Raw genomic sequence first — 11,687 nt, 5'->3', positions numbered from 1 at the left:
TAAACCAATTTGTTTAGAATTGTGCTCCATTGATTTCCTGTCCCCAGGAATTTTCGTTGGTGGTTTACTATGATGTGTTGTCTTTAGTCTTGCTTACTTCTTCGTTTCTTGCTGCCTTTTGTGGACTTTGGTCCAAAATCTAGGGTCCCACCCCCAAGTCAAAGGTTAGAATTTGGTCTCAGGAACTAAGGGGGCATTAAACAAGCTGCCCATACTGCTTTACTCTCCTCCGTGGTGGGCTTCTGACCCCTTTTAAAACAGAGAAAGGAGGGATGTCTCCCCTTCCACACACAACACACAAAATCTGAACTAGAAAAAAGGAAAAAGCAGGAAAATAGGAGGTCATTTGCTTTATAAAAGAATCCACTACAGTTTTCTTTGAAAGAAATAGCTTTCCTAGTTAGTGCCTTTGAACTAGTGCCTTGATATATAAAAATTCACTATAACTGAGACTGCTCAGAAACATATTTATTGCATAAAGGAAGGCATTAGAATTTTGTTGTAATGATTATTTCTTGAATTAAGTGAGGCCGTTATTTGGCCTTTGAAATCTTTTAGTTACATGGCATGGAGTTAATTGTCTAAATCATTCTGGCTTGTAATAATGCTGGCCACGTTTAGCCCCAGCCTACATCTACTTGTAGAAGAGAGCTAGTATGATTTTCTGGAAATATATCAGACTTCATGGATTTTGGTACGTCTAAGGATGGGACTCTATCCCATATAGGTAAAAGATTTAAATTCTAGTTGTTGTATTTGAATAACTCAAGGATCCAGAAAATTTTTTCTGGTATTCTGTTCATGTATCTAGCAAGGCTGTCGAAAGTAATAGCAACTGATGCCATTTTTAATCAAAGAATCCACAATAAGCTTTCCTAGTGAGCCTATTGGTAAGAGGGGCTTGGCTCTGGGCCCAACTCTAAATCAGTTTACCACCCTTAGCAAGTTTCCTCCTCTGTAAATTGTGGGAGGTTGGACAGGGTGATTTTGAGAACCAGTTATCAAAAGCTTATGGTTCTCTTCTTAGGCCTCCATTTCTGGTGTGAATGTGAATGATTCCTACTAGAATGAGGTGTAACGGTTGTTACAAGTGCAATCATGTAGTCACCTGGATGTAAAAAAAAACCCACAGAAAACAAAACAAAAAAAACTCTAAGGAGATATCAATAATCAATATATCAATATAAATGCATTGTATTTTGTATTTTAACAACATATCAAATTAAAAAGCTAAGACCCTGCCCAAAACTTCATCAAGAATCCCATCATCCTAACAGATCACCTGTGTTCATTTTATCTAGTTCCTTTCAAGTCCTTGTTTCTGTACTTGTATGAATTTTACAGAGTGAAGGTCATAGAAATGTACAATGCTGCTTTTAAATTTTAAAAAGAGCTCACCTAAGACTTAGCTTTGTAAACCTATGTAGAGGAATGAAGTCAGAACCTGACTGAGTACATATGAGGAATCACACACGCTTGTTCCTCCAATGCCAGAAGAAACTAACAGATTTAGTAAGTAATCCCTAAACCATTTCTGTAATTTAGGGTGTTCATGTATGTAGCAAGGCTTTTAATGCTACTCCCTTGACCTCATTACCCTTCCTCCACTCTTTTTAAGCAGAAAGAGAACTAGGATTCACTGTTTACTTTGTCTAAATCATTAGCAATGATTCTTAAATCACTGTATCATGATATCCCATCAAGAGAGTACAAATTTGGGTAGACTATGAAATCTCCCGAATGAGAAAGGAAAAGCGGGAAAGCACAAAAATTTTTAATAGCTTTGAAAATAATATGTTTAAATTAAAATAAATAATAGTAAGGAAACTAAGGGCTTTAGATAATTAAATAAAAGACATGTAGGTGTAGCAGGATGACCCACACATAAGAGGTTCTTCGTTTGAGGCTTTACCATATAATGAAAGTTCAGTTACACGGTCCTTTAATTTTCCTTTGATAATGAAGGTATAGTATACATATGATCTCCAATTTTGGATGGACTCACTCCTGGAAACCAATGGCTCTTCATAAATTAGATTAAATTTCATTAGCCAGAATAGGAAAGTAAAGTATGGGTTTTAGTACTTAGAAAGTATCAAGTTAAGCACAGGAACATTTTTTATGATATGTGTACATGGGGAAAATGCAGATGGATATATTTGCTAACATCTCCTAAGGTGTTTTTTGAAAATCTACTTTTTTTTAACTGTATAGGCTGCCCTTGACATTTGTTAAGTCACTTTCACTATTGTCCCAACTCCATGAAATATCATTAGACTGCATGACTTGAAGCCAGGCTCTGGGTTTCTCTGCCCAACCCTTTCTGACTTGCCACGTGACCAAGGGTAAATGAATTAGATGCTCTGAGCTTCAGTTACCCTTCTGGGAAGCAAGGATATTAATATTTCACAGAGGTGTTTAGGCATGCTTCATATTAGGCACATGCTTTGAGGTCATTGGATGAAAGGTGTCTGCACGATGGCAGAGCAGGCTTATTATAGGGTTCTGAGCAGGTGTTCACTTTAATGAGCTTTGCTCTCTTATACAGTGCCCTTTGGTGCCTCAAATCCCTTACTGACTATAATTGATTGTCCCAACATTTGTATTATTGACCCTCTTGGCTTTTATAAAAAATTAAGCATTGTCATTCTGTGTGGTAAGTTGAAGTTCTAATAAGAGGACTCTAGCATCTGCTGGGGTGATGAAAAATAGCTTCAAAAAGAGACATTAGTTGGTATGTGCCATAGAGATCAGTGAGTTCTTCAAAGCTCTTCCAAAAGATTAAAAAGAGTAAAAAAAAAAAATTCTGCATGTATCTGTGTGTGTGTGTGTGTGTGTGTGTGTGTGTGTGTGTGTGCGTTTTAAGGGGGAAAGTTTTGAGTAACATTTGCTTGTGACACATACTGATGATAGCCAGTAACTGAAACCCAGCCATTGTAGTGTTTTATACACAGCTGGTTTTTATTAATGATGGAATATTTATGCTTGCTGTACAATTCGTGGCTCATTTCCATGTGTATGTCAGAACTTAAATACCCCCCAAAGCAACATTAAGATAACATTAAGTATAAATGTGGCCAAGCTAGAAAGGGTGGATTGGGGGAGTCCTCTTTATTCTTTTTGGTGTTGCTTCAGATCACAATAACTGCCCCCCAACTTTAGGCATTGATGCTGATCTTTTTTTTTTCCTTTATATATCCCATAGCAAACTTCACATTTTGATCCTTTTGATATGGACAAATGATCCCCCCCCCCCTTTCATAATGCAGATGAAACTGATGTATGTGTTTTTTAAGAGCATATTTTCCCTGCACATGCTTCTCATTATCCGAGAGGCCTGGACTCAATCAGTAAAGGAGCAGAGAAACCACATAATTGAAAGGAGAATGACGGTGGTGCATACTTGGAATATTTGTGGGAAGGAGATTGCTGACATCAGAAAATGTAGTGGCCTGAGTGTTAACAGCATTGAAGAGAAATAAGCTTTCCGTGTTTCTGTGCATTGAGAATTATTTTTAAGGGGATAAAAATATGGGCCAGGTTTGACATCCTTTTATGAAGTTGCCCTGGAAATTTTGATGAAGGTTGTTACAGAATGGTTCAATTAAAACCTTCCCCATTAGGAAGCTAATTAGTACATCACTTACTCATTTTGGTTGTTTTCAAGGGGCATGGATTTGCATTGAATTAATGACATTCTTTTCCATGTGATAGCAAACTAAGATAAAAATCACAGATGGGGAAAATTATTTAGATTGCCTATTTTGAAGAAATCTAATCTCCTCTTTATTACATTTAGGTTTTCAGTTCAGATTTTTCTTTCACTCTGTTTATATACAGTGATCACATTTTAGTTTAGTAGCTAGTTTTACTTTCTGGATCATGGGCTGTAAACCAAAGCTTGTTAATTTGAGTTTCCCATATGAATTGAAGAAATATGACAAATGACAATAAACCATTCTATTAAAATAACATTTGAGGTTTTTTTCCTCCTACAATTAGTTTCTCTTCGGGGTGTGTGTGTGTGTGTGTGTGTGTGTGTGTGTGTGTGTGTTTGGTGGAGGCAAACTGCTTTTTTAAAAAATAAATTTATTTATTATTAATTAATTAATTAATTAATTTTGGCTACGTTGGGTCTTTGTTGCTGCTCGTGGGCTTCCTCTAGTTGCAGCGAGTGGGGGCTACTCTTCGTTGTGGTGCACAGGCTTCTCATTGTGGTGGCTTCTCGCTGCAGAGCATGGGCTCTAGGTGTGCAGGCTTCAGTAGTTGTGGCTCACGGGCTTGGTTGCTCCGTGGCATGTGGGATCTTCCGGGACCAGGGATCGAACCCTTGTCCCCTGCATGGGCAGGGGGATTCTTAACCACTGAGCCACCAGGGAAGCCCCTGCTTTCTTTTTAAAACAAAAATTTTTGGAGCTAAGAAAAATTTGATGACCACCCCCCCCCGTTTACCCCCTAGAACATTCTGTCTGCCTCGGGCTCTCAGTTAGGCTTCCATTAGGACAATGTGATGACTTTTCTGTCCTGGTACTTTTTGTGACTACACTGAGTAGTTCTCCCTTGGCAGCCTGAAGGAGAGTGGTTATGATGGGAACTGGAGTGCAGGATTTCTAGCATGTTTTTTCTACTGTACTCCATCTTATTTAGGGAAATGAATACTTGCTTCTGAGGGTTCAAGGCCATTTGCAATAGAATAAGTGCTCTGTAGCTAAATATGTAATATGGGTCTGCTGTAGTCTTCCTTTCTCCCATAACTAGTAAGGGACAGTCATTCTGTACATATATTCCCTGATGTTATGCCTGCGGCATATGTCTGCACTAGGTCTGGAGAGTAAGTGGGGGGGTTGGCTGAGTTACCTAATTTGTAGTTTAACTGATTTCACCCTACCCCTTCCTGAGAAGTCAGGGTCTAGATTTAGTTTTGCAGTGGCAACTCAGTCAAGACAGGCTCCTGGGGCTTGCAAGTCAGAGGGAGGAGGGGCAGCTGCCTTTGGGGAGTGACTCAGGCCCTTTGGTATGAAGATATGAAATGCTGGCTTCTGTCCATGCACCTGCTGGATGCCACACCTGCAATCAGCACCTGAGCCCCACGCAGACACAAAAACCAGACTGAAGGCAGATGGAGCTCCCTTCAAAAGGGGTACAACAAAACGGGGAGCTCCCAATTATGTTAGTGGAGCACGACTGTGAACGATTACATCCAGCCGTTCTAGTGTTGGTATGGGGAAATGTCGTAGATATTTTCTTACAGGTGCAGTGCACTGGCTTGCTCGAGAGACTGTTGGAGTCCCTAGGGAATTTGCTTTCCTAATGAATTTCTCCTGTGAACTGTCCTCTTAATAATTGGAGAGTCAGCTCTGTAGAAGTTTGTGTCTAGTAACCCAGCACAGGGCAGCAAGTCACAAGACCTGGGTTCTGATCCTGGCCTCACCAGTAAGCCACAGTGAAACCTTGGTCAAATTAATTATCATGAGCTATCTGTCCTGGACTTAAGCTTCTCCGGTTGTAAAATGGAATTAATCACATCGGCCTTTATTTCCTCACAGAGCTGCAGAGAAGGACAAATAAGATAACAGAAGTGAAAGAGCTCTTGTCTCCTTAGAAGAAAGGCTGAGAAACTTAAGGTAAGAGTATTATTGTTATTGCTATTCTATGTCTTTCATTCCTTTTCTTCTCTTTCTGTTGCCTCTAGCAAAGTCTTTGGAAAGTTATAGGCAATTATTAAACATGCTTTATGTACCAGTTGATATTTTAGGTGTTGGGAATGATACAGAGGAAAATCATGCACCCAGTCCATGCCCTCTAAGATTGCAACTTCCATTTCTGGCTCAGCCTATTATAATGATTTCTACCTGGGTACTTAGAAGCATAAAAGACAAGAATTAACTTCATTTTTTCTCTCTGCATTGTAACTGGGGACTTCTGTCCCTGGAGCGGTGTACTACAAGGTCTAGATTGAAGGTATGTGGAGGAAAAACCGTGCAGTGTAAATAAAGGAATTTCTCTCTCACTCCCACATTAGCAAAGTACCTGACCCTTGAATGATCACTTTTTTTCAGACGTCTATCCTGAGCTTCATCCTTGGTTCTGTTCTGCTCCTACTCTATATGATCCAGCCCACTCTTTGACCTTAGCTGTTATCCATATGCTAATAACTCCCAAAGATGTATATCAACCTATCTCTGACTCCTCCCTTTTCAGCTTCCCCAACATTGGTTATCAGATTCTATGTCTCCTACTCAGTTCATGAGTTTTTTCCTCTAGGAAGTTTTGTTCAGGTGGCCCAGAGTTTTTTTTGCAGGGTCCTCTGCATTGCCTGAGCTATCTGCTCGTACCTCTGGTTTCCCATTGGATTGTGACCCCTCTGCTTGACTGGGAGCTCCTTGAGGACAGGACCCTGTTTTATTTCTCTTTTTTATCCATCCTAGGGCCTATACAGTACTTGGCTATAGTAAGTGCTCAATAAAGTTTGTGGAAAATATGGTGATAAATGTTGTGATAGAGATGTGTGTCCAAAGTCCAGTAGGAAGACTGAGAAGAGAGAATTAAATTTCCATATTGAGCAGAGCTGGGGGCAGGGGGAAGATGGAGAAGGACTAGGGAAAAGTCTTCAAGGAGAAGGTGGAGAGCGGAACTGCCCTCTTCTGAGAGTTCTGACAAAGCAGCCCAGGAAAGAAATGCTTGTTGTGTCTGCTCTTGCTAAGCCAGGGGCATCTCTGGCCAGTTGCCTCCCCTGCCTTAGGACTGGATGACTTTTATGGTCGCATCTGCAAATAAACCTCTGTCTATAACACATTGACCATGTAAGACAGGTGCCACTTAGTCATTTAATATTAAACAAGGCTGACCTTAAATGTGCCTCTTTAACCGTGGTTGAAAATAGAGGTACACACACAGGCTCATGGGTCATGTATGCTTAGTTCTATACAGCAAAATACCCTTTAAAATATATTGAAGATTGGTTCTGAAAATTAACAGATTGAAGTCTCAGAATGTAGCACATTGGGTCACTAGAACTGAATGTCTTTGAGCTGACTGTCAGATCTTTCCAAGGGCAAAAATGAAACATGATATCAGCCATTACAGGCCATGAACCTGTTCTCACCCACCTGATGCTTTTACTAATTAGCTTCTTGGCTGGGTGGCAATTTGGGGCAAGTGCATGCAAGCTGGATTCACAGGGGAGCCCACATTCCACTCTGCCATTTCGCAAGCCACTGGGATACTACACTGCTCCTCTTGGCTTCTTTCCCTCCCAGGAGTCCTGCTCTGCCCTGGTGGAAAAATGGGAGCAGGAGAACTTTTCATTAAGTGGAGAGATTTCATGGGGCTTTGGCGTTTTGTTAGTTTCATTTATTTATTTTTTTAGTGGGTTGTCTGAAAACATTCATGTTACTTGACCCATTAATTTCACTTCCGGGATACTATCATTAGGAAACAATCCAAAATATTGAAAAAAAGGCTAAATCACAAAGATGTTTTTGTAACATGATTTAGACTAGCAGAAAATGAAAAGCAATTTAAATCTCTTAATAATTGGAGAATGGGTCGGTGAATCTTGATACACTGCTTTAATGGACTGTTACACACAATGTTTGTTAAGAAGTCTATGCCACAGCATGGAGAAAGTGCTGATGACTAAGTGAAATGTAGGACCCAAAATGATATGTACATTAATATTCCACTGCTTTGTAAAAATACAAAAACACGTAGGAAAAAACTAAAGGAAATATTCTATAATGCTAACAATGCTTGGGTTGAGGTGCTGGGATTATGAGCGGGTTTTTTTCTCTTTGTTCTCAATATTTGCATGTTGTGCTTATATTACTTGTAGAATAAAGTAAAAATAAAAGTGGGTTGTATGCCAGTGAAGACAGGAGATTGGTAAAGCAGGCAGCTTGTAGGTATATTCTTAAACTTTTCTTGGTTTATGCTCAATCTGATTTCATGGACTGTTTATACTTTTTCTGAGGCAAGAAGAAATAGGACATTATGGTGTGATCCGTTCCTCCCTTGGAATGGGTGTGCGCGGAGGGAGGTGGAGGGGTGGTGGCAACAGGATTCTCCTTGTTACTCAGTGTTTCACTGCTCGTGTACACTTTAGGGTTAATCACCTTTGTTGCCTATTACCATGTTCAAGCTAATTGTTTTAGAGTTCAGAAGAGTAAAACTACCAAATTGACCACGCCTTGAGTTATCATCTGTGAAACAGATAACTGACACTGGTCCAAGATTTGGAAATGCCAAGGACTTACTGTGGTTCTTAAAATAATTTTCCAACCTAATCTAGATAGAAGTAGAGATAGGAGCAAAGAGGTGGGGCCAACTCAAAGCCTGTTCTTAAGCTAGCGCTGAACTTAAATAACAACAAGTGCCAAGTTGGTATGATGTTGACAAGACCTAGAACAGGGTCCTGGAAACATTGATCAGTGGAGATTCCTGTTGCTCTCCAACCTACCTGCATATCGTAGCCTAAAGAGGAGAGATTTTGCAGGGTCCTTCTGCCATACTTCTGGCTAAACGCCTTCCTCTTACATTTTTGAATTTTCCCTCCTGCCTTTAACATTTTACTTACAATCGAATTGGAAAATTGACGGTAGCATTAAGCCAGGTTTATAATCTGTTAAAACCAGAGTCAATTCAATTTAATTAATATTTATTAAGCATCTTCTATGTACGAGCTAATATGCTAGATCATATATTGTAGTGGAAGTGCTATTACCCTAGAAGTAATAAAACCTGCACTCTGGTCCTGGCTCTGACCACTTTTAAGCTCTAGCAGCTTCATCTATAGAAAGAGAGGGTTGAAGCACTAGATGGTCTCCCAAGAGTCTTTCTACTTCTAGCCTTCACTTATCTAAGGACACCTGCACAAAAGACTGAGCTGCAAATAAAGGGTTTAAAAGAAAAAACCCTTACTTCATAAAATTGCTGTACCCTTCTAGAAAAAGACCCCTTTGAAAAAATAATATTCATAGATAATATTTATTGAGCCTTTACTATGTACCAGGCTCTGAGCTTAGCACTTTACATAGATTACTTCCCTTAATCTTTATAACAACCCTTTGAGGTATGAGCACTGTTAGCCCTATTTTGCAGATGATGAAATTGAGACTTAGGGAGATCAAGAGACATGTATGAAGTCAGTTAGTAAGTCATAGATCCAGGATTTGGACTTGGGCAGTGTGACTCTAGACCCAGGCTTTTAACCATGGTATTTATACTGCCTGCCCATTACCCAGTGAAAGTTTAGGGATAACCTGCAAAGGGACCATTGTTTCTTACCTCCCAAAGGAAGCAATTAGTATCTTGCATTGCAAGACTCTTGGGAAAGCAGTTCTCTAGGACACTTCAGGCCACAATATGGACCAACATGAGAGGACATGAGAGAATTCAGCGGGCTGTTTTGCATCTTTGTGTGGGAGGTTGTGTGTGAGTGTGGGTGTGTGTGGGTATGTGTGGGTGGGTAGAGGTTGTGTGTGTGTTTTATGCACAAATACGTGCACGTAGGTATAGGGAAAACTTTGAACTGGCTTCTTTCCATTTAGCTGGAAGTAAAATGGTATGAAACAAGTTGACCAAGATTTAGCAGAGAAACAGGTTTCCTAGACTTAGATTCTTTATCCTGATTGGTGGAGTGAGGGGTGGGGGCAGAATAGGAGGAGGAGGTAGAAGGGATAGAAAGAAGATCTTATAGGCAGATTTCAAAATTAATTGAAGGGTAGGAATTCGGTCTGCCCTGCCCACCTTGTAATGTTGATTTTCTGGGTCTTGGCTTGGGAAATATCTGGGCTCTCGCTAATGTGTTTCATTTTGGCTCGGCCCCTCAGGTATACTGGGAGTGGCCGATGACTGCAAATGGAGTAAGAATTTAGCTTGGCCTTGCTGCCCTGTTGTTGTTACAAAAGAGTTGAATATATAGATTCCAATTGCATTTTTAAAGAGAGAACCATGGATATCCTTTCTTCCCCTGTCAAGTATCCTCAGGGACAGTCTGTTTGTCCAGGGGAAACAAGGTTATTTTATTGATTGAAGATGATGTCAGACCCCTGGCAGTGGCATGATTAAAGCTGTGGGCAGATTAAAGGTTGCAGAGTTCATAACTATTTTAATTCTTGCGCATGAGACAAGGAATCTTTTCCTTTCCTTTCTCTAATAAATAAATGGAGTAGTGTTCCCCTTCTTATGTGACTCTTATCATGTAGATGAACATAAGTTCTTTAAGGAAAAAAAATCAGTAAACTGGAGAGGAATCAGCAAAGCTTTTTTCTTAGACGGATTTCTTTTCCTCTTTTAAACAGAAACAAAAAAGGCCAGGGGGCGGGGTGGTGGGGAGGGACAATCTGTGTCCGGTTGACATAAAGTGGTTTGGGTTTTGAAAAGGATATGGAGGAGAGGGGACAAAATTAAAGGAAGAGAGTAAGATTTGGGATATGTAAAGTTTTCTTGGTGAGGAGCTGGGTGCCAGGAGCAAGCCAGTCAAAATCAGCATGAAGAATCTAAATAGTACTGGAAAAGAATTGTAGTGGTTTCTCACCAGGGGCTCAAGTTTAAAAGCCTTGGGCTGTTTTCTGCGTGTTTCAGTTGAAGAAAAAAAAAAGACAACTGTTTTGTTCAAAATTGGACAATAGAAGCACAGCGGTTATTTACCATAGCTCTGTTAATAGCCCAGCTTTGATTCCAATTAGAAGTTGTTCCTCTGTTTTGAAATTAGGGGAGACACCCAAAAATAATTACCTTGCATATTGGAGGTGATTTTGCTTTTGCTTGTGATTATACGTTGGACGGAAACAAGATGGAAAGACAAATTTCCATGTTTGTTCACTGTATATCTGTTCATTTTATTTTTGGCAACATTGCAAGGAAATAATGTTAAATTAATCACTGTGTGGTTTTGTGGATTTTTTTTTTAAACTTGGATGTTTTGGACATGCTCCCAAAATACAGGGATGCTTGTGTGCTTCCTTTGCATTGCTTTGCTCCTCAAATGGTGTCCCTGGTGTGGATTAAAGGCTTTCCTTTAAGTGATATGAGTGAGTCATGGCTAGGCCAGGGAAGAAAATAGGAATGTAGAACATGTGCCTCTCACCTAAACACAAACCCTTCAGTTTCGTAACCATTTTGGTTGGCCCTGCAGGGCTTTTCTGAGGGTCAAAGGAGTAATTCGAAATGAGGACTATGTCAGATCCATATCTGGTGGGCGTTTGCATCTAGTCTCTATAATGTGAGTCCAGTAGTTTCCTTTTGTGGAGATACTGGGGCAGTGGAAGTGCTGAGAAAGCAAGTTGAGGCATCTTCTTGGAGAAGAGTTGCTGCTATGTGTGGAGAAGGGCAGTCACTTTTGCTACTCCAGTAAGAATGGATGGGCCATTGATCAGATTGTAAGCTCTGTGAGGGCAGGAACTATGTGTTGTGCGTCCTTTGTAACCCTCATTGTGTTTAGCACAAGGCTGGAAAATGTGTGGAATAGCCAGGATGCAAGAAGTACTTAATGACTTGGTTGAAAAGAAGCTTGGGTTTTCTTCTGCCCCCCTGAGGCTGTAGCAGTTAAATCAGGAGCTTCACCGAGTGTTCTTTTTTTGTCTAAAATCTACCTTTTGATGACTGCCTTCCCGTCTGGGATGTGGGCCAGTGAGTCTCACTTACCTTTCCTGCTACTGATAGCAGTTTAAATGTTGCACCCAAAA

Source organism: Leucopleurus acutus (genome assembly GCF_964270905.1).
Source record: "Leucopleurus acutus genome assembly, chromosome: X".
NCBI classification, from domain to species: Eukaryota; Metazoa; Chordata; class Mammalia; order Artiodactyla; family Delphinidae; genus Leucopleurus; species Leucopleurus acutus.
This window is presented reverse-complemented; position numbering follows the sequence as displayed.